Raw genomic sequence first — 25125 nt, 5'->3', positions numbered from 1 at the left:
TTTGGTATCAGAAAAGTCTTCTGCAAGAACACTAGCACATAAAAGTGAAGGAAAAAATTTTTCTCTCGTCGAGCTCAAGAAACTGTTACCCTCTAAAAATGAATTAGTGAAAATAACTGCGAATCAGTAGATAGTCACTATTTCTCCAGTTATAAGTATACAACTAATTCAACCAGTGGTATAGGAGAGGGTGGGGCAGAGCGGCCCCCCTAAACCAATTATTACTTTTTGTAGCTTTCAACCATCAGATCACTTTACTTTTGTCCTATTTCGAACAAATTTATGTACATTTTGCCAAAGTTCTGAAAAAAAAAAAATTTTTTTGTGGGGCAGAGCGGCCCCCCTCCAAAAAATGATTTTTTTTTAATTTGGCGATAAAAATATGAAAAAATCACTTTTTCAAAATTTTGGGCTTGTTCATTTTGCCCCAAATGTCATGCGTAGGGGTAAAAATGCGCAAACATATCGGATTTATAGTAATTAGTCGAAAAAAAAAAAATTTTTTTTGATCAAAATTTCAGGGGGGCCGCTCTGCCCCACCCTCCCCTACTTATAGCTGGTTCCCAGTAAATATTCAAAAATTCGAAGTGAATTTCACTGATTCATTTTTAGAGAGTAGACACCGATTTTCATAGTGAGAAGTTAAAAAAGAAGAATCGCTGTATTCAAATGCACAAAAATCTCCCCTCCCCCTAAAGCTTTTTTCTTCATTCAAAAGCGATGACTATTTTGGAAACCGCATGAGTAGCAAGTAGCAAGTAGCAAATATTAACTTCGACTCCGCTGTCGATCTTACGGCATTAAATAAATTAATATTTTAAACAAATGAAATAAATATTTACTGTTGCTAACAATGAAATGAAATGAAGAAAACAATCATAGATTTTCAGATCCTTTTCCATGAATATTTTCCGGTATTGCTATTTTTCTTAATCTATAAATCAATTGCGTACTGCAATTAAAAATCAGGAAATTAAATACTCTTATCATTAAATTAAATAAGCCAATATATCTATCTAGTGGAGTGGACTAAAGTATACTCAGTATTATATTGTGTGCCATTGAAATACGATTCTCCCTTCTCATAATACTATTGGAGAATAAAGTTGGCGTGTGTATATATATATATATATATGTATGCTGCCCTCCGGGGACTTGGTAACATTAAATCGTAGGGTGTAAGTTCAGCTGTCGAGTATTAGTCTGCACCAACAAAGATATCTGCCGGAGTTGTTTACGACACCTCGATAATATTCTTTACCTTTTCATCGTCTACAAGATATCCGGAGTGCTTTTATACAAGCTTCATAAATCCCATAGCTTTCAGGTTGTTGTGCTTGGCATTTTACCCGTTTCTTACATCCTCCAACACCTTTACATCTATCCACATTGTCATCATCATAATAATAATAATACTCTTCACTACATACATTTTCATCCATATCCACATCTATACCTGCGCTTACGCCTGTGTACTCGCATTATTTTAACGCAACCGCAACAAAAATATTTACAGCCTTTCGGCTGTAAGACCGCTCGCAAAAGCTCTCAGTTTGTGGAAGGAAGCCCTGATAATAATTCTTATCCGGAAACTGCAGACTGTTTGCAGCGATTGTTCTCACAAGAACAGGTACAAGTATGACGTAAAACAGAAAAATATATTAACGTGTTATCACGTTCCGAGTTGTAGTGGTTAGCTCGTGAAAGTATTTCCCAAAGACTGGAGCTTTAATATCCCAGTAAATCCATTAAATACACAACTATAGTCGTGTAAAAAAACGTAAAATGAAAAATAAAAGTATAAATGTTGAGTCAGCGGGAGCTATTTGTTGGCTGGTAATTTAACGTGAAATATCGAGAAATTCTGTGAATGCAATGTAGTTGCGTACGGCACATTAATTACCAAGGCAGTGGAGTGAATAACTGGTTAAATATTTCATTTACAAAAAAAGTAAATTTTACAATAACAATAATGGTAATAAAAATAATGGAGAGCAAGACACCAGCCAAAGCACAGTTTTATATTTCATTTAAAGAATGACGGAGTGGAGTATGTCGCACGACTGGCGACAACGTGGCTCCTACTACTTGTGCTGCTGTTACTGGTTCTGGTATTGGTACTGGGACTAGTGCTAGTGCTGATGCTGGTGCTGGTGGTGCATTCTCCACTGGATTTCGAAGATATTGCAGTTGGCAACGAGATTCGAGTGTGTCCATAGCACGAGCCAAGTCGCGGTAGCCTGGATCAATATTGTACTTGGTCGCAGAGGCGATATTTCGAGCTGCAAAACAGCTAAAAAAACAATTCCAATAATTATTCTGCTGAGCATTGTGATGATTAAACAAAAATCTACACTCGACTTGTGCATGCCCACAATTAGTCTAGTCCTGAGTTATATTTAGAAAGTAAAAAAAGCTTTTGACAAAAATAAAAAAACTGATGATTGGATAGAGAAATAATTTTTTATCGAGTCATCGACCCTTTTCTAGCAATAGTTTACAATAAGGGGTGTTAATAAGAAGTAGTGTTGTCTGGTACTCGGTGGCATCCTTCACTAAAGATTTGAACTCACGAATTGCCCTGACTCGCGATAATGAAGCTCTTTCCATTCAGTAAGCATTCAAGAGCCCTGAGACCCCTCATCACTTTTTTCGTTGTACAAGCTCAACTGTTACCTATACAGTCATATTCTCCTTTTATTTTATTTTTTATTTCGGTCCTTTCTCCTGCCCTTTTCTCCCAGAGCTCGGGGTTTCGTCAAAAAGATACATCAGGGGTGATGTCTTTCGAGCTTTTCTTATTTTATTTCTTTAAGAAGCCACATCTTTTTCGCTGCCGTTTGCTATATACTTACATCACTATCTTTATATATATATATATATATATATATATATATATATATATATATATATATATATAAATACTGGTTGAAAGATCTGGTTGTAATCCTTATACAAGAGAGCTTGAGCACGAGAAGCTTACACTTTTCAAAACGCGATTACTTAACAGTGAAACCAGAGTTTATTCAACTGTCGACAATTCAGTAAATAAGTCCTTTAGTTATTTATTTATTTACTTATTTACTTAACAATATTTATATAAATTGTGTGCATTATTTTTCTTACCATATCTTGAGGTAAAAATAAAAATTAACAATAACGAGTCATTAAAAATAATTAAAAAATCGTGAATCGTAAATTGAATTTCCCACAATTAAGATCGTAATAAACGGTAAATTATTTGTTATTAAAAAAAATAATGAGTTCCATTGCAGCAGTTTCATAAAATTTCAAGGCTGTTTCTTGCGTCATTGATTGAGTTTTTAATAATTTAAATAATAAACTATCATTGACAATGGATTGTATTGATTGTATTGAAGAAGAGAAGCACAATTGCAATAACAGCTAGGTTACATATAACGTTACACAGTGTCATGTATTACTGTCATAATTAGTAAGAGAAACAAAACAATGAGAAGCCGCATGTAGACTCGCGTATATCCTGATGTACAAGTTTCAATGTTCAATGTTGAATGTTGAATGCTGAATGCGAATTACTACCCACGGTAGTTCGCACATAAAAATCCTACTATCGATCTGATCTCCACCCACCCGTTCATTCATTGGGATAACAGAAAATGACTTTCATCAATTCTCTGTATGTCTAAATGACGTGCCCGATTGTACGTGATTTCACGGGGATTAACCAAATGTTTATTTCACCACAGCGGCATTAAATTATCTAATGTAATTACTTATTCCATTAACGCACTGATAATGACAAATATAATTCCGTAATTATTGGTATTACTAATATTATTTGTATTAATTTAATCACCGCATGTATGAATATGGATCAAAAAAATTATCATCCTGAAGTTAACAGACAGTTAACAATTTTAGGATTTTTTTTTCAACAAATAAACAACGAAACAAAAAAAATAAAAATATGCACCCGGGTCAAAAATAAAACTTGATTCAGGCTCACTTCACCTTATTCTCTTTTGAAGTAATCGATTTGCCGACGATTTTTCGATAAGGTCTCGACTTTTTCGACTTAAATTAAATTTTTTAAACTTTTTGAAATTTTTGTATCTTAGTTTGAACTTATTTCAATTTATTTGTATTTTTTGGTCTTAGTTTCAACTTATTTGTCTTTACTTCGAGCACGATAGTCATTCACCTTACTTTTGACTTGCTAAACCAAGTCGAAAAAAAGTTATTTATTCGCCTAAATATACAAAAATTATTTCACCTTAATTTTGACTTTTTCGCCTTATAATTTAAGTCGAATGAGTTTAAATCAAATTAATATCGACTTGATTTAGACTTTCCCGCCTTATGTTTTAAGTCGAATAAGTCTAAACCAAGTCAATTTCAACTTGATTTCAACTTTTTAGTCTTAAATCGTGACTAAATAAGCCAGTTTAGTCTAAACCAAGGCGAAAACTCAATGTATTTCATATCTCCGTAAAAAAAAGTCGAGTTTGTCTCATGAAAAACGGTTCCAAATTTCGACTTGGTAAACCAAGTCTAAATCAAGTTTTATTTTTGACCCGGGCACATGTAGAAAATTTTAAAAACTATTAGTGCCATTTTTTTTATTCATAATCTATTGTTTTGAAAAGAACAAAAATTATTAGACGTCGTCTAACTTGAGTATCATAACAAATGACTCAATGACTACAGTTTTTTATTAAAGTTTTTGTTTTCTCTACTGAAAATAATTACTATTGATTTTTAAAGCCCATTTTTTACTGAACAAATGATCGATACAATTGATTAAAAAATTTAATTGCTGCGGCGAGCCGTTACAAAGTAGTCTCGATCTATTGTTGTCTGGGTATATAATAACCTATTGGGTGTGTGGATACGAGCACAACAAACTTATTATTCGGAGGCGCGGAATCGTGAATATAAACAAAACGCGGGCATAACCTGTAACTGCAATAGTTCGGTTAGTACATACGGGAGATGAGATATATCGTGGTATATATATATATATATATATATATATATGGGTATATGATAGGTGGCCGCATATCGCTTAACGCCCTGTTGGCAGGATCGTTGAATAGCAGGAGAAAAGCCGGAGGGCGTCTAGTCGCCGGGAATAGAAAGAGTGAAAGAGGACATAAAGGATGAGGTGAAAAAAGCTGAAGAAATCCCAGAAGAAGAGTAAAACATAAAAAATAATATAAAACCATGGGTGATGACGGTTGAAACATACAAGACGCAATGACGATACGAGACTCGTTCCATAATGCATATCAACTCGGGTTCGTTTTCCGCTGCGTTTTCTCTACCGTCTCAAAATCTACGTCATTAAACCCTACTACTGTCTACCACTACCAACATATCAGTCGCTTACTTTGCCCCGACTTTGTTGCCGCTCGAGAAAACCCGTGTACAATGTTCACGCATGTACAAGGGCGCAGTCTCAGTCTCCATTCTGTTCTCTTCTCAAAGCTCTTCCGTTTTCATGCCGTTGCTGTAAGAGAATCATGTATTTGTGTTTGAGTCCGTGTGTAGGTGTGTAGAACTGTATGTATGTAAAGGCGCAGACTGCCCGGGTGGTCTACCCTCAATCTTCTGCGAGATCCTCCGACCTACCAACCCTTCACTTTTAGACGCGCGTGCTCTCCTTTCTTGGTGTATGTACACACTCAAAGCTTAAATGTGCGTCTGTGTGTACATTCGCGGGTAGCAACTACTCCCTCGTGATGTATTTAAATACGACTGCTGTTCATGAGATTCAAGAGAATGCCAACGACCAGGGGGCGGTGACGACGACAATTTCTATGGCTTTCTTCCCTCAACGTCAATCCAATAACTTTTTTTTTTATTTTTACAGAATCGAAAGGGCTGAAATATATTGCGTTTCACAATCAGCGCAATCAAAATTCGGGATTTGACATATCATTACTTGGTTTTGTAAAATTAGTTCTCTTTGCATTTTATACTTTGACGTGCCCTAGAGAGCATTTTAGCTTACAACTTATTTTAGTACCACGCGAGTACTGGTCCTGTCATTCAAACGATCTAAATCTAACTTTTGAACGATCCTTACCGCAGAGTTACTTAAACTTATGAAAAATTCTTAAAACTTTTTAAAAAAAGTTGATCAATTTCTATATTTGGATTCTGATTTATAATTTATAACCCAATTTACAATTGAATAATTACTTCGCTTTAATATTCTTACACATTTATTTTTAACTTTTCCATATAAAGGCAAAATTTTGATGAATTTTTTCGTCGGCCCCGGTCTCCATGTCAGCATAAAAAATATTTAATTAATTAAACTTATCTGTTCCAACCTTTGACAGTTTATTTATATAATTTCCACGTCTAAATAATTTTCCCGCTTTAAAATTAATTTAAAAAAATGAATATAAAGTCGTACGTGCCAATAAAGTGACCTGATAAGTCTCTCGCCTACTACAGCTTTAAAAAAATTGGCACAAGTTTGTCGACTCTGCGTATTATCGATAGTGTGCCCAATCTCGTTAAAGTACATCCACTCGTTTAGGATCAAAGCGCATACTCGATGAACCGGTGACCTCGTGCTCAAGTAGTCGTCGGCTTTTTCACGCGACAAACTCGTGCCCCGCATAGAATGCCTCACTCTTACCTTTATTCCTATCACTTCTTATCGGTCTATTCCATAAAATACATGACATTATTATACACCCGTAGCATCTCATCAGATTCGCACGTGCACCCGCGAGCATATTTCCCGTAGCTCAGATCAGTAAACAGCCAAACATCTTAATCATCATCCTATAAAACAGTACAAGGAAAGAAAATTATGGCAGCGGTTCCCATAATTTTGTGAAATTTTTTCCTATACCATCATAGGAATTACGACCATAAATTATGGGAGCGGTTCCTATAATTATAGGAATGTCTCCCATAATTATAGGAATAGTTCCCATAATTATGGGAATGATACCCATAACACTATAGAAATGGTTCCTATAATTATAGGAATGGTTCCTATAATTTATAGGAATACTTTCTATAATATTATGGGAATCATTCCTATAATTTATGGGAATGGTTCCTATAATTTATAGAAACCATTCCCATAATTATAGGAATAGTTCCCATAATTATGGGAATGATATCCATAACACTATAGGAATGGTTCCTATAATTATAGGAATGGTTCCTATAATTATAGGAATGGTTCCTATAATTTATAGGAATACTTTCTATAATATTATAGGAACCATTCCCATAATATTATGGGAATGGTTCCTATACCAATATGGGAACCATTCCCATAATAGTATGGGAACCATTCCCATAATAGTATGGGAACCATTCCCATAATGGTATGGGAACCATTCCCATATCGTTATGGGAACCATTCCCATATCGTTATGGGAACCATTCCCATAATGGTATGGGAACTATTCTCATACTATTATGGGGATAGTTCCCATAATATATGGGAACCATCCCTATAGTAGTATAGGTACTATTCCCATACCATTATGGGAACCATTCCCATAATGCATAGCAAAACTTCCCATAATTTTCTTTCCGTGTACCTGCTTTATAAGAACAAATAAAACTACAGATTACATAAAAAATAAAATTATTTCAAGGATAAAATTTAACAAAAGACTTTTTTTACGATACGCGATTGTGACTTTGAGTTAAAGATACTCTTAGCAAGTTTCTCGGGTTCATCTTCGTCATGGAGTTTTTTTAACTCGGTGACTTGAGAAAAAGTTTAAAACCAACATTGAACCTGGATTTTTATACTCACTGTTCCGAGCATGTCTTGCGTCAAAACTTTAAACGAACCGTCTCCCATCTCGTCGTCTATCGTCTTCGTTTTTATACTCAGCCTCGAGTCTTCTCATTTTGCTTGCTCAGATTTATCCTTTCCTCCTTTTCACTCATTCTTAATATTACTTTTATATAAAATATTTTTTCTATACCGAATCAAGTACGACTGCTAATATTGTCTCCTTTTATTATTTCTCTGTTGCTTTAATATACATCAATATCACTCACTATACCTCAACAAAAGGTCATTTAAAGTTACAGAAACAGAAAAAGTAAAGTTTTATTTTTCACTCTCGCCTACCAGACGCTACGATTATTTCGCGTTTCAATTGAGTCGTACACTCGAGACCCGTCCAACGGTACATTGAAAAATTAATTATTGAAAAGAACTGAAATTGTACTATATACAGTTTATATTAATGTATATATACGTCTAAAATATATAGACACGTTTTACAAGTTAAATTTAAACATTTGGTCGTTCTGCCGGCGCCGACTGAATTTTATTATTTTTATTTTTATCCTTACATTGGGGATGGTTTTTTTATTAGAGACATTCGCTGGCTTATCACTTTATCCAGTGAGATAAAAAAAAATATTTTATCAGTTTTAGTTTAAATTACAAGGATTTTATTTATATTTTTAGTAAAAACCGAAATAAAAAGAAAAGAAATTTTTTTTTATCTTTTCAAAGTTTTATTATTTTAATTTTGTTATTAAATTAAACAATGAAAAATACTTAACTTTCTGAATAGAATTTTAATTAATGAATTGTATTAAAATAAACTGTGGCAACTTTTCGGCTAAAATATACTTTAATTTAAAAAGTTTATTCTTAATTAAATGTAAATAAAAGTATTTTTTATATGGATATTTTCATCGGATAAGTGTGTAGGTTCGTTTTCCCTCGAGCAAAGTAATTGTCGCTGTTCATTGGAGGTAATTGCATTGGGTGTAAATGGCCTGATGTTAGCTTCGTGTACTGTGCACAATCAAACAAGGCAACCGCTTTTTATTTTTAACATTTAACTGTTTTAAAAGCTAATTGCTAAAGGCTATTGTTTTAGGATTGATTAACAATAAACTGATATTGTTTTTTTTATAATCAACTAGATGGTTTTTAAATAAATTCACTCTTTAAATTTATGCGAAATGTGATAACCTGATAACAGAGAAGTTCATACTCGTGGTCTTTTCACTATGAAAAATTTTCGGAGTGATTTTTTTTCTTAAAATCCGGAACTCTAAGTGACGGAAGGAATTCGGATTAAAATAAAATTCGGATTCTCCTGATTTTTTACAGTCTATGAGTTTTTGACAGTTAATATCATAATTTAATATTTCTCGGCCAATTAGCAGCGGCAAATTCGTCCCATAAATGCTTCAAGTTCGAAATATAACAGTTCTGAAATAAGTTTCTTACCAGGGACACTACAAGTGGTGGGCGCGATCTAGTGGCGAACACGGAACTACACCCGTTGCTGTTGACTAGCATAGTGACAACTGCCTTTTCTGATGGTAAATATTCATTAGATTCAAATATATATTTATTAACTTCGAACAAATATATATATTTATTCTAAATGAATATATTTTTTTGTGTCTAAGTAATATTTTATTAGAGTTAATATAATGAAACTTAGCTTTAATATTTGAATTGTTGGCACTATTAAATAATTTAGTTGTCTCTCAAATAAATATTTTCTTAACTTTACCTGATTTTATGATCTTAGAAAGAGAAATATTAACGTCAACCAAAAAGAGTCTATTAAACCATTTGTTAAAAATGACAAAATAGAATATGTTGACGTAATAAAATTTAGTTGTCCCAAATAAATTTTAGTTTAACAGAATTTAACAAAACCGATTTAATTGCCTGAAGATATATTTATTCTCAGTGTAGAAAAGCGAAATTTTATAAAAATCACTGCTTCTACACTTTTGCATTAATTTTCAAAAAACTTTTCCATATTCTGACACTAATAAAATGAAATTATGATTATTAGGCAGCCTAATTGATATCAATTAATTTTGTACAAAATCTAAAAAGAAAATTTTAAATTTCAGTGATGATTATTAATTTTGTCAGCTTTCGCTCTAATAGAGTCTAATTAATAATATGATACATTAATTAGATGACTAATGATTGCTGTCCGTTAACTAAAAGCTCCGTTTCACGAGTTTGCAGAACTATGCGCCAAATGTGAACGGGAAAATTGAGTAATGTAGTGGTTTTAATTGTTCGTAAAACTGTACTCGAGAACTGCATTCATGGCAGAAAATTTTCCTCCAAAAATATCTGTCTGCATAGCTCGTATAGATCCAAAAACAATTATAGTTTAGCCCGAGGAAATTTAATTTGAATATTGTATAGTCAAGCGGTCATTCGGGCGGTTGATGCAATGCCGTTAAAATAACAACATATTTTTGTGTAAATATTATTTAAAAAAAAGTGCGTGAGAGACTTTTATGCACGAAAGCATCCGGACAATATTGTTAAGAATTTTATCATGAAATGAAATTACCTCCGGTAGGCTGAAATTTATTACCAACAAAAGGGGATCTCTGACTCTTTTCGTTCTCACACGAAATATATATAGATCTGTACCAAAAAAAATTCACAACGAAATGGGAATAAGCACATGGCATTTGATTGGGGGGATATATCTGAGTCTCGTGGCCCCAAATAACGATAACAGTTACCGTTATTGCCCATTCAATATCCTATACTTGATCATGACTCGTTCGAGTTGTATTTCTCTAGATCCATATCCTCCCGCAAAAAAGTTGTTATTTTACCTCAAGGAATTTTCTTACTTATAACTTATATTAAATACTTTTTTTATCGTATAAATAAAAATATACTTAACGCAAGTAGATTTAATAGAAGTATAAATTTATATAGATATTGACCCAAATAACTCAATTACAGTCGATCCGACAGTTATTTCTTATCAATACTTTCTTTCGTTTCTTCCAAACCCGAATGACTCCTCAGCCTCAGCAGTTTACGCATTTCTGTTCTGTTAACAATAATTATAATTATAATTGGGTTACTGCGCAGTAAAAATTAACTTCACGGAAAGAAAAGTATGGCAGCGGTTCCCATAATTTTGTGAAATTTTTTCCTATACCATAATAGGAATTACGACCATAAATTATGGGAGCGGTTCCTATAATTATAGGAATGTTTCCCATAATTATAGGAACTATTCCTATAATTATGGGAATGATACCCATAACACTATAGGAATGGTTCCTATAATTATAGGAATGGTTCCTATAATTTATAGGAATACTTTCTATAATATTATGGGAGTCATTCTTATAATTTATGGGAACTATTCCCATAATATTATGGGAATGATTCCCATAATGCAATTGGAATGGTTCCTATACCATTATGGGAATCATTCCCATAATATTATGGGAATAGTTCCCATACTATTATAGGAACCATTCCTATAATATTATGGGAATGATTCCCATATTATCATGAAAAAATTAATTTAAAGAAGTGTGGTAATCACTTCTACAATACACAGAAATATTATTAAACATAAAAACGAAAATTCAAACATTGAAAAGAAAAATCGTATTTGGCAAAAAAACATTAAAATTTTTAACAAGAATTTTTTGTCAGCACAAAACATTCAAGAAAATTCAAATTTTGGGAAATTTCTACACTATTGTGCAAAAAAAAAAATTAGTGATATTATAGGGATGGTTCCCATAACATTATGGGAATAGTTTCCATAATATTATAGGAATAGTTCCTATACCAATATGGGAACCATTCCCATAATAGTTTGGGAATCATTCCCATACTATTATGGGGATGGTTCCCATAATATATGGGAACCATTCCTATAGTAGTATAGGTACTATTCCCATACCATTATGGGAACCATTCCCATAATGCATAGCAATACTTCCCATAATTTTCTTTCCGTGTTCATTTCGTCATAGAATGCAGAATTTGCGTAATAAATTTACAGTGAGCAGAGGATTACCTCGGAATATGACATTGAAAGCATCAAAGAAATGATTAAGTGTCTCGAAGAAGCCGTGTAACATTTCGTTATCACGGTTGCAAACACTAAATCCCTTAGCCGCCGACAAACGGGTATTTTTTCGGGTTGTTTCAGTAGCTGATGAGTGGATGAGGAAAGCAAAAAATAAAAAAAGTTCAAGTGGAAGAGTTTAAAGTTGAGTTGTCTGAGCAAAAGCAAGCTTGGTGATCCTACGTCCCTAAGTCTGGTGCTCGTCCTCTTCAAAGCCGACTAGTAGCTCGATTGGTTGGCTTCCTAAAGTAAAACCTACAAGCTATATATGCTACAAGCACACTGTCTGTCGTATTCGGTAGTCGGTAGTCGGTAGTCGGTAGTCGAAGAACCACCAGATACGACTCTGCTCCTCTTCTTCCCTTCACACATCAACTCAATTTTACCATCCACTTTTTCTCTTTCTCTTTCGCTTTCGCTTGCTCTCCTTATTCATTCTCTCAATATGTATATATATGGTTATATATATATATATATATGTATACAGACACTTAAAAGTCAGCGATGTCTTGAGTGAACTCCCCTCGTACGATTTAGCCACTAGCAATATTTCGTTTAACCAAATTATGTTATTAAACCCAAGGTACCACTTGGCCCGATTTAACCTACATGCGATTATCTTCTTATTCCCTTCCGCCATTCTACTTTGATCATTCCAACCAACAACTTACAACCATTTCTTCCTCCTTATATAATATAAAAAAATTATTATATATTCAAATGAATTGCCGGTTACTATTTTACTTTACGATTACAGTTTTTTAAAATTCCTACCATAAATTTATTAAATTAAAAATTTTATTCGCTCGAGCAGGCAAAACTTTTCTTCTCCAAGTTTCCTTAGACTACAGACTACATTACCATTGTACGATTAATCATATTAAATAAATTAACTGACGTATATACGTATATATTTTAATCCACGGTTCCTTAGATGTCAACTTATGTACAAATACGCGGGCTCTAATTAAGCAAGTTTGGGAAAATTATAAAGTTGACACACAAGGACTCTCTGAGAGCAGAGTAACTATAACTACCCGTTGAGCTTCTATCAAACTATAGCTCTAGCTCTTGTTCCCGACGATCTATTGTACTTACGGAAACTCTCGTCTAGTTTCATGTGAGCTCGTAACGTCAGCCAATCCCGTAGTCTCCCAAACACCTGTCTAGTCATCCGTAACAGTTTACTTGTTTCGTCCTGTCGTCTTGACTACGTGCCTAAATCTGAATATCCACGATAAATAAAATCAAATAACTGAGAGTTGAGACGACGGGGAATCCTTTTATTTTTATTTTACGTCTCTATTCACGTCTCGGGGAATCTCACGAGCTGACGTTGTAAGTTAAGCATGACCCACGTATCAAGCATTCAGTTTTCGTGCTTGCGGGTCCACTCGAGCTTATATCGAGTCCCTTTTGTCCCTAATAATATCCCTCCCTATTTGCCTCCACTCTCTGTCATATTCACTGGGAGTTTATTATGTAACCATCCCCATGCTCTCTCCATATATATTATACATATATTTAGGTATATATGTAGGAAATATCATGTACATAGAAGTTATATACTCAGCTGGGAGGACATCCTCTTGTCCAAAGAGCAAGTTCCTGTGGGATGTCACGGCAACTCACGAATTACCCGGCGTTTCCCTCGAGTTTCTTGTTACGCGTGTTGAAGTTTCAGATAAATAACTGCCGCAAGGATGCTGTGCATTCTTGTTAACTTATAATAGTTAAAAAATAAGTAAGCAAGAAAAGTTGTTGGAAAAACAAAGAAAAAAAAAAGTGTGTGTGTCAGCTAAGACGCACGATAGGAGTTTACTCCTTCAGATCGACTGTCTAAATAGGCACAGAATTGAAGGCTTACTAGTCTGAGAAAAAAGTTAATACCACATCAAATGGTAAATGAACGAATCAATGAAAATACTTAAATAATGTATTTTTATTCTAATTTAGTCTAGTCGAGAAGTTGACTTCCTGCGAAAAATAGTTACAGGTCTCCTAAAAATATAGTTGATAGCTTAAACGATCCGGAATGGCGTCTAGAAAAAGACGTTTTTTGGAATTGGTTATTTGGAAAAATAAAATTACAGATGTTATGAACAAAAAACCGTTGAAAAAATTAGCCGTCCAGCTTTTTGGCAAAATCTCAAAAAGTATAAGTGATAACTCAAATATTGAAAATGTTTCTAAAAGAGCGGAAAATTTGAGTAAAAAAGTTCTCGACTCCCGAAATGGTAACTCCAATATTTATAATTTTAATTTAAGTCCGACCCCTCGACATGGTTCTGTGGAGAGTCTGGGACTCTAATATTTTTTTTTCTCCAGTGATTTCTATTATTTTCCATCGAACGAGCCTCAGAAATCACGACGAATAACAACCAGAAGGAAATATGAGAAAAAAAGATCAGATGGACAATTTTGAAAATTGTCAATTTTTTTAGCGGGAAGTTAAAAATTAGGTAACATAATAAGGGAAAAAAGAAGAAGAATTTAAAAGTCAGGAGAAAAGATCTTGGACGAGAGTGAATAACTTGAATCAGTTCTGCTTGTGATACTTTAAAAAGTTGATATTTGGTATTTGAACATACCAATATATATATAGCACACGGATAAATGTCCTGTATTTTGCATACATTTATTCGTGTAGGTGTGAGCACTTGTTCGAGTGTTTGTGTTGCGTCTGTGTGTACAGACGTTATGTACCTACGTAAGAAGAAGGAGATAGTAGAGTTTGGAAAACACCCGGCATACATTTTTTATTTTACTGGGAAAACGCAAAAGAACTAAAGACAAAACGAAATTTTCTTAAACTTTACGGTACGTATGCGCCGGCTACGAAATTGATCTCATTTTAGAAAGAGATTTTGTTACAAATAAAAAATGAATGAATTTACTTTAAAACTTTTTTATTTTTTTATCTTCTATTTTTATTTTGTAATATTAAATGAGACAAGATATTATTTCCTTGAAATATTTTTCGGTAATGAATTTCATAGTTTATTCATATAGAACTTTGGTATCCGCTTTTTAAAAATTACTTTTACTATTATTACTATTACTTTGTAAATACGGTGGGTTCACGTAAAATTCGATTGGCGGGTAAAAGAGGGCCGGTTAAATTTTCTAAATGAATTTTCACGAGCTTTCATATCTCGAAAAAAGGAAACTTTGACCGCTGTAATCTGATAACTCTACTCACCGTATAGTACAGAGTATAAAGGAAACTGGAAAGGATATTTGGATTGAATGGATTCTGGATTCTGGATACTGGATATTGGTACACATTTCTGTCGGTAGTAACCTATAGCCCACCTATGCTACGAGGGCGAATAAAGTAAGAAAAGAAAATCGAAGATAACACGCAGTGGCATGGAGTAAAACGGAAGTATGAGGACAAAAGTAAAGGAAAGAGAAAGGGGATAAAGTGAAATGATATTGAACTTAGTGTGTGCAAAAGCCACTAGAAAACCGGCACCGCGGCTGCCTCCACCGCGTATGTGTCCTTTATAAGGGCATATATATCTACACTGTAGGAAATTGCCCGGAATGAAAGACGCTTCTTGAAATAAAGTGATTTCAACCAACACTTAATCGTCTAGATAGCAATGAATGTATTTTGAACTTTACCTCGACTTCAAAAGGTCAAAGTAATTAAATGTATATGGAAAAAACGATCTCAAAATTTCCCGTGTAAAAATTTTCGTTCATAATGAATTTAGATCTGAATTTCATGACGAAAATTAGAACGTGACACAAATATGACTTTCATCATGAATTTACTCCGACTTTTCGTCTAGTAAATCAGTATCAATTATAAAATTAATTTATCACGTTTTTGAATTGGACTTGGGACGACTTCGATAGAAACTTGACTGATTTTTTACTGGATTAAACCTTTTGTCATATTTATTGATTCAGAAATTACCAATGAACTTCTTCTATCAAGTACTTAATTTACGTAAATCAGTTTCGATTGTAAAATTAATTTAGTAAATGAACTTCGGATCACTTGGATTTAAATTTTACTGAGTCATAATTTTGACGTGATTAAAGTTGATGATACTAACTCATGATGAAAGTCATATTTGTGTCACGATCTGAGTTTCGACATGAAATTTATATTTTAATTCATTATGATTATGAACAATAATTTTTTTACACGGGTTAGTTATAATTATAATGCCGACACACTGTAAAAAATCCGGAGTGAATTCGGAGTGAAATTAAATCCGAATTCACTCCGCATTCACTCCGCCACTCGGAGCTCCGGAGTTTTGAAAAAAATCACTCCGCATGCGGAGTGAATTGGGAGTTTTTTTTTAGCGGAGTGATCTCGGAGTGACGCGGATTTTATTTCACTCCTAATTCACTCCAGTCCGGAGTTTTAATACTTAAATAAATTTATACTAATTTATATTAAACTGCTAGACAATTTGTGTGTGTGCAAATGTGTGCGTGTGTGAAAATGGGTGCGTGTGTGCAAATGTGTGCGTGTGTGTGTGTGCGAGTGCGCGTGTGTGCGTATGTGTGTGCATATCAGCTGATCAATAATGTAATACGCGAATTTTTACTTCGATTTTATTGAGTGGAGTTATATTTTATTAATAATATTTTCAAAACTCCGCTTCAGAGTAAATTTCACTCCGGAGGGATTAAATTAATAGAAAATCATTTACTCCATGAAAACTCCCCTGCGGAGTGAATTTCACTCCGAGGGGAGTGAATAATTAAAAATTCATTCACTTCGCATTCACTCCGGATTTAATCCGCCTTCACTCCGCGAATTTTTTACAGTGCAGTAGTAACCCGAAATCGTTAATGGATCCGATAACTTTTTCTTTGGCATAAGTGGAAAATTACTATTCCATAAGTAAGAGACACAAACTTTCAATTTATGATCACTCACTTTATGGAATAGTCATATTTTTTACTTTTGTAAAAAGTAAAAGCCATCGGATCCCATTAGCGTTTTTTTCCGTGTAGTTTTTTTTAAATGGAAATTACGAAAATTAAAAAAAAATGATAGATAATTATTGTAATTTATTTTTGGTAAATAAATAACTTTATAAAATGAAAATTTATAAATATGTGTAGGGAATAAAACTCGAGGAATAATTTTATTTACGAGAATTAAATTAATTAGACAAGATGCGTTGTAGTAATTAGAGATAATTATCAAGACAAAGATGCAGCCGAGCGAAAATTCTGGAAATTGTGTAGAACATTCAGTACACCTGTATTTTAATGATAAAAATTTAATTTTTAAAAATAAAAAAGACGAGTAATTATTTTATAATTAAACCAGAGAGCATTTGTTCAGTATGCCGTTAAATTATTAAGCAACATGAAAAAAAGTTTTGTCATTATAACGAAAAACGGGAAAACGAACGATTTCGTTGTCATTTATCGTACACTCGTTACGGTATTGTGTGTTGGATTATGAGCCATGCAAATTGTTATCCAAAAATGTTGAGATTAACCCAGCGATAAAGTTAAGGTCCAGAAGTTTCATTTGTGAAAAAATATTGAAAGAAAAATCTTCAAAAATATTTCAGCTCCAGCTCGATAGCAAATTGAATCAATGAGTAGTAAAATTAAGAAATTAAAAGTTTTTATGTGCAGCTTTAAGTGAACAAATAATAATTTACGGATTTTTTGAATGCCCGCGAGTTTATAAAACGAAAATTTATGAGGTATTGTGTAAAGTAATATATTTTATATTTAAAGAAACTGATTAAGAAAAATATGGCGTAATAAATATATCAGTTATCCGTTTAACCATCGCTGTAAATTTAACTGCACTTTTTTACTGCGATATCATTTCAAAAAGCATACAAGTGTACACACATATGTACTTAAATATGAGAATATAATGAGTGTTAGCATCGTAGGCGCGTTTAATACATACTCATATGATACTCTCACGTCATTTGATCATTAATTTCTTGATATGACCCGTCATTTCATTCTCTTTGCATAAATACGTCATATATAAATTTATAAATATTTTTTTATCACGCTCCTCATATTTACTTTTCATCTTATAAATATTTTCAGTCTTCAAAGGTTAAAATAATTTTTACATCTGTACACAGAAAAAAATAATTTTTTGGCGCAAGAAATTTTTTGTATTATAAATTGAAAAAAAAAATTTTATTGAGACGAGAAAAAATTTCTCGGTTCAAAAAATTTTTTCTTGCTCTAAAAAAATTTATTCTCGTTTCAAGAAATTTTAAGTTTTCAATTTATAATTCAAAAAATTTCTTGACGCAAGTAAAAATTTTTTTGAGACAAATAAAAATTTCTCGCACTAAGAAATCCTTTTTTTCTGTGTATGCAAATAAATAAATAGATAAAAATAGGTTATAAAATGCGGTACTCAGTCATAGTAAATCCGTTTAAAAATAATTTAGTAAATTTGTACGTAGTTTTACGGAATCATAAAATGATCGAGGTCGTAATTTACGACGATACTTCATCCGCAAATAATAATATATAATTTATTCGTACCGAGGAAGTGATAATACATAAAACAAGTTTCTTATAACTCTCAAGTGGAAAAAATGTCTGTGAAAAATACGAGCAAACCAACAAATATCCATGTACACTACACTAGAGAAATGCTTATTTACTATTAACTTCAATGACCTCATATTAACTCATATATATGTACATAGATATACAAGACATAATATCGTTATAATTTTTATTTAGCAACTGTCTATATAATGACGAGATATGAGACCGCTGTACTGTCAAATAAAAATATACAACACTCGTAAAATATATGTAACTATATATATATACATATATATTTTATTCTGTGTTAATAAAATTTATAACTTTTAATATTTATGACAATGAAAAAAACTAAATACAACAGACAGTATTATATTTTAAGTAACTATATATATATATATAAACTTGTCTTATACTGAATAATAAATATATAAAAGAATATAAAACTAGAGTCTTATACGAGTATAATTATACAAGTTTGCTACACAATAGCCTTTAAGAAAAAAAAAAAAGTAAATAAAAGATAAGGAAAGAAAGAAATTTTCATTTTCGAGGAAAATGTTACACTTTTTTTTAACTCATCGTCTCTTAATGGCGAGCTGCCGATTTTTTTTTCAGCTCGTCTATTTTCAGGAAATTATCACTTGGAAACAGTGAATAGTCACACCCACACCCGCGCTCAAATAAAAGCCACTAAGATTTTAGTACAATAAAAATATGAGCGGCGAGTTATTTAAAGAACAAGAATGATCGCTGCGACGAACGATCTGTCTTACTCGCCATTTAATTTACCTGAGTGCAAGTGTGTACTTTTTTCAGACAAAAAGAAAATAAGTGATTCATATTAGGATGATAAACGCCGAGGCTTTTGCGAAAATGAAAAGTATTTTTCGTAAAGTTGCATTATTACATTACGGGGTAAAATTTTACTGAACTCGAGTCGAGTTGAGTAACGTGATTAGAAGTAAATTTATTCTGAATTTTTTTGCCTCGTTGGCTATTTTTTTATTCATAACATAAATGTGATAAAAGTGTATGAAGTTTTAAAAAAACATCGTGGATGTAAGACAAGATAAATGGTGTTATTGGAGGGACATTGAGAGTCCATAAAGAAAGACGGAAAGAGAAACTAGTGAGGTGACACTGCATGCTCTCGAGGTACACCTCCGGTGAGAGCTAGAGAAATATACGCACGGTAGCGGATTACAATCTTCCCTAGAGCACGCTGAAAACGGGCGCATGCCCTTCTCCTTATTCATGAACATACATGTATATATATATATATGTGGATGCTTATACTGGATATGTTTTATATAGATACACGTATACGCGACACCATGTGATACTATATCGCACGTTTCGTAACACCTCTCACCATAATAATGTCCCGGTATAAATTACACAGGAGACTTGCACTGAAAACCGCTCACACAGATATATATTATAGAGGTGTAGAGAAAAACCGCAAAATACCTACTCGAAAGTCTACAAGAGTCATTTGATTTTATTTATTTCAATGCTCGTACTTTTCCCCCAAGATCTGTTAAACTTTTATTTTTCCCGCCGATCGCTACATTTTATTTATTAACACATTTATGTACCTCCAGTTTCTATCATATATTATTCAGGTTTCATGTATATGCAATCGGAAAATGGGGATAGAGTTTATTGTATACACAGTAAAAAATATTGTGTTAAAATCAACACAATCTGTGTGTTAGAAACGGTCCACACAATTTTTGTGTTATTTTTCAACACAGACTATTTGTGTTGAATTTTAACACAAAATTTGTGTTAAAATTTCAACACTTTTTTTGTGTTGATGTTAAAGTAACACTTAATAAATGTTGATAATATCGATTTTTATACTAAGTAACACTTTTAAAGTGTTGAAGAGTAAATCGATTAAAAATTTTAAAGTAACACAAAGAATTGTGTTGATTTGACACAAAATAATCAACACAAAAATTTTAACACGGACCGTTTTTAACACAGATACACAATATTTTTTACTGTGTAACTACAGTAGGCAATAGAGAAAAAGGAGTGAATTTTAAATGCGAATTAACTCCGTCCATTGCGGAGTTTATTTTAATCCGCATCTACACAGTAAAAAAGGATTCGTCAAACTCAACACATCCGTGTGTAAAATGAACGTTTTACACTTATTTATATGTTACTTAAACATGTTGTAAGTGTTAAAAGAAAGTTACACACGCATAAGTTAAAAATAAAAATTTTCCAAGAATTTTTTTGTGATGGTCGAGATTATTTTTAACATATTTTGTGTGTTGATTTGATAGTAACATATAAAAAGTGTTACTTTCGAATAAAATGACATTTCTGTGTGTTAAAAAATCAATCGATTGCGACAGTTCAAACAAGATAAATACTGTATGTTAAATTGACACACATAAGTGTTAAAAATTCAACACTCAGAATTTTAACACACGTTTTTTTTTACACTTTGACGATTCGTTTTTTACTGTGTACTCTGATTACGGAGTTTTTTTGTTCAGTCTGTGTATGTATATATTATTTACAAGTTCGACGATATATATAACGAATTATGTTGTGTTTTGTGTTAACACTATTGAACAAGAGTAATAATATCAGAGCGTGTATCTCGTGCGCCTTAGCTGCAGCCTTGTGACCGTGGCTGTATAAATTATGTCACAGAAGCAACATCAGGTAAAGGCCGCGAGAGCATATATGTATACAAGAGAACGTGATAAACTGGCTGTTACTTTACATAGTACAGTACTTCCGTCGTGTATGGAATACTTTTTGTACAGATGTATACACATATATATGGATTTATATTATTTGAATGCGTGTTATGCGTTATGTGTTATGCTTAGGAACTAGTTTTAGTATGATACTTGTCGTTTGTCCCTCGAGTGTACTTGAAACATGACAATTTTGAGTTCTTTATTTCCCTCCGGGTCCTCACACTCACAGTCTGATTTACACCGACGCGGGCGGTTGCAAATTACCATCTTGTGTGTAAATTCTCCATCGAAAAACCTGTTGGTGAATCACCTTTACTTGGATCCGCTGCAACTGAGGCTCTTACTTTTATTATATATATAATAATAAATACATACATATGTAAGTGTAGTGAGTCTTGAAGATGATTACCGAGGTGATTCATGCATCATCTCACTTATCACACGATGCTTCAATTTAAAAACGATCAATTATATTTTATTAACTTAAAGTTGCAATATAAATAATTTTTCTTACATAAATAAACCTAGATAAATAAATAATTTAATAAATTTTTCGCAAAATAAAATTAATGTGGAGAAGCAAAAATGTGTTTTATCCCACGCGGTTAGCTAACAAGTTGAGTAAAAATATCTCTTGAGAAAAATAATAAATTTAGATAGAAATAAATATAAATATAATAATTAACCTAGAAACGAGTTGAGTAAATAAATAAAATTTATGTAAATTTATATGAAAGAAAAGATAAAAAGCTGGGAATATTATTTTTTATATTTTATCCTCGAGTTTTATTCCCAGCCCGCAGCAATTTAAGTGAATCTGGCAAAGGATATAATAGAAACGTATAGGAAAAAATTGAGTAGTTCGGTCCAGTTTGCCCAGCAAAGAGATCCCTAAAAAGCGAGTATGAAAATGGATTGAAAAAAGGGACCGAATTTAGAGTTAAAAGGGTACGAGAGGTTTAACGCGGGTGACAATTCAGTTCGGGTGTAGATGTGACCTATAGGGGATGCATTATATATTTTCACCCTTTATATACATAGATATATATATATAGAGAAAGATATATATGAAAAATATAGAGAGAAGGGGTATGAACGTGCTGACGATTGAGAAAGTGGGGGCAGTGCGCGCGTTGAGGCAAATTCAGGCAAGTGGGGGGAGTAAACACGCCGGCGCCTCAGTACAGCCGCGTCTTTTGGTACCTTTACATCGCACTCGTTTATTCTGTCATTCCCCGCATTTCGGAGTAACCATATCGGGAAACTGATCCACGATAAACAATACTAACTACATAAATTACAAGTGTCGTTGATTAAAATAAATGACTAATAACTGGTGTAAAACGGACAGGGGTCAGTGCAAAACGAAATATAAAAATGATGAATTTGAATTGCAGTAAAAGAGTTGAGGCAAAGAAGTAGTTTGAGGCAGGGACTGTTGGTTGTTTTTAAATAAATACTTAAAGATGTGGATGTACGTCTGCTTGCAGTAATGTCTGACCGGTCAGCGTAAAACGACGAGAAGCCGCGAGTGCTTGCCTGCCACCACTTTTAACTCCAGTGTTTTTTGTTTTGTGAGAAGCCGCTTGACTCCTTGTACGTCTCCCTTTTTCTTCATCCTTTCGTGCACTTACTATTATTATATATCTACTTTTATATAAAAGTACACACACACACACACACACATACATATATGCATTTATACGGCATAAACTTATTCCTGAATCTCGTTTTGTTTTCGTGCAAAAATAATAAATAAAATAAAAAATAAAAATATTTACCCTGATACTTACACTCGTGCCGGTTCTTTCTGTTCAGTGTGCAGATTGGTGTCTTCTTTTCTACTACACGGCCTTCGTGTTGAAGGAACAAAGGGACGAAGAGCGTGTATCGATCGACAAACCTCGACTACTATGGGTAAGTCGATTACATTATTATCATTATCATTATTACTGCACACACTGCTAAGGAAATTTATAAATAGTAATAAGTAATAACTTTCAACTCACGTTTGACGTTTATCGACAATTTCGAGCAATTGTAAATATTTACTCTTTGAAGGTTGCACCAAGTGCCCTTGAACAAGTGACGCTTGGTTTGCTATCGGAAAATGGTTATTTTCATAAATATATATTTAAATATCCGTAGCTTCCTCTATATGTACAATTTCTGTAGATCACTATTTATTTACACTAAAAATCGGGAGTGAATACAGATTTTATTTCAGTTCGAATTCACTCCGTCACTCGGAGTTCCGGAGTTTGAAAGGAAATCAATCTGCATGTGGAGTAAATAGGGACCGGAGTCAAAAACCAAATTCGGATTCAAGTCTCAAAAATCTCAATGAGGTTTTCGAGGGTAAATTTAGAGTCTAAAAATTATAACAACAGTATGGAAAGTTATCGTAGTTTAGTCCTCAAAGTAGTTACGTCGATTTTGACAACTTTGAAGACTACTGGAATAACATGATCTGGATATGACAATAAAGTTAGCAGACATTTTAAAATTTTTTGATTTTTTTTAACAAAAAAATAAACATAAAAAAAAATATTTTGGAAAATTGCGCGTATAGTTTATGAAATTTCCGACATGTGCATTTTTTTAGAAATATTTTTTTTTCATTGTTTATCTGTTAAGAACAATTTTTTAAAATTTCAAATGTCTGCTAACTTTACTATCATGATCTGGATTAGAGTCTCCCCCGGTGGAAATTTTTCGTGATTTTCTCTGAAAAAGTCTTTAGAACTTTAGAACTGAGTTTTTCAGAGAAAATTCCGAAAAATTTCCACCAGGGTCAAGATACTCAAAACATGAAAAAAAATTTTATCCGCATTTGAACCCAAGTTCGTATAAATTTTTATTCGTTAAATTTTGAGGCTTAGTTACAATCGAAAATCGATAAATTTCGTATTGAGACCTCATAGTTCTCATAGAGGATTTTGAGTACTAGAGTTAATTTCTGAGCGGCAAATAAAACATCAAAGGAATTGAGGCTTTTGAGGACTAAACTAAAATTTGTTTTTTGATTCGGGTTTTTTTTATTGGAGTAATTTTAGAGTAATGTGGGTTTTATTTTAATCCGCATTCACTCCGACCCCGAGTTTTGATGTTAAAATGAACTTTCCTTAGGAGTGAATTTCTCTGAGGGGATAAATATCATCCGGTTCGCATTCACTCCGGATTTAATAAATGATAAAAAAAATAATGGAGTAATTGTTGGTCTGAGTGAACTCATTACCAGTGACATTGAATGAACAGCTCAATGGAAAGTTATCGATAATTAGCAATTCTGTGTAATTCTATGACCGTTGACTTTGTGGGCTTATCAGTACAACTTACAATGTTATCTAGAGTTAATTTATTTTTTTGTAATTATTACTCCGAGTCAATACATTGGAGATTTAACTGACGCACTATCAGCTTTAATTAATGACCGTTGATACGAAAAATATATAAATTAACAGAGAACTCCATTACCTTTTACATAAAAAAACAATTCCGACAAAGGATACTGTTACTTTTTTTAACTTTGGGTTCCTTGGTTTTAATTATCGGTGAACGATTGACTATCGAGCTGTTATCTGTTTCGACACTTTGGCAAACATTAGTACGCTATAATTTAACAATATTACCAATCGTATGGGCAAAATAATATATATATTATATTATAAGTAAATAACAATTTATCAAAGCATTATCACATGCCAATAAACAAAATAACTCAATGTGTTATGGATTGAATCGTAAATAAATTTAACTTAGATCCGGTTTTATATTTCAAGTATTTTGTTAACTAAAATATTTTATTGTTTTCATATTTCGTTTATAAACTTATCACATTCAATTATATATTTATATATAAATATAAATATTGCATTGAGCAATTTTATAAAATATTTTTTTTATGTTCAACAAATGAAAAATTATTTCGTTTACTCCAAAAGAAAAATTTGAAACCTTCAATTAGAATTTTGAAAAGTTATTGAGAATTTTCTTAATTCAAA

The 25125-nt window shown here is 32.7% G+C and overlaps 1 protein-coding gene across 5 annotated transcripts in view; it reads left to right on the top strand.

Annotated features, from left to right (window-relative positions):
- LOC130663997 (ankyrin repeat domain-containing protein 50-like) overlaps window positions 1–25125 on the top strand; it is a 141698-nt gene that overhangs the window by 34625 nt on the left and 81948 nt on the right. For 3 of the 5 annotated variants that reach the window (XM_057463616.1, XM_057463617.1, XM_057463613.1), the window contains exon 1: window positions 22308–23038. The gene's annotated coding sequence lies outside the window, so the exon portion shown is untranslated. Of the gene's footprint in view, window positions 1–22307; window positions 23039–25125 lie in introns of those variants that run through there. The other 2 variants (XM_057463614.1, XM_057463615.1) reach the window with 2 other exon arrangements.

Source organism: Microplitis mediator, chromosome 2 (genome assembly GCF_029852145.1).
Source record: "Microplitis mediator isolate UGA2020A chromosome 2, iyMicMedi2.1, whole genome shotgun sequence".
In the NCBI taxonomy this organism is placed as follows: domain Eukaryota; kingdom Metazoa; phylum Arthropoda; class Insecta; order Hymenoptera; family Braconidae; genus Microplitis; species Microplitis mediator.
The sequence above is the reverse complement of the archived record's forward strand: the minus strand, read 5'-3'. Positions and strand labels throughout refer to the sequence as shown.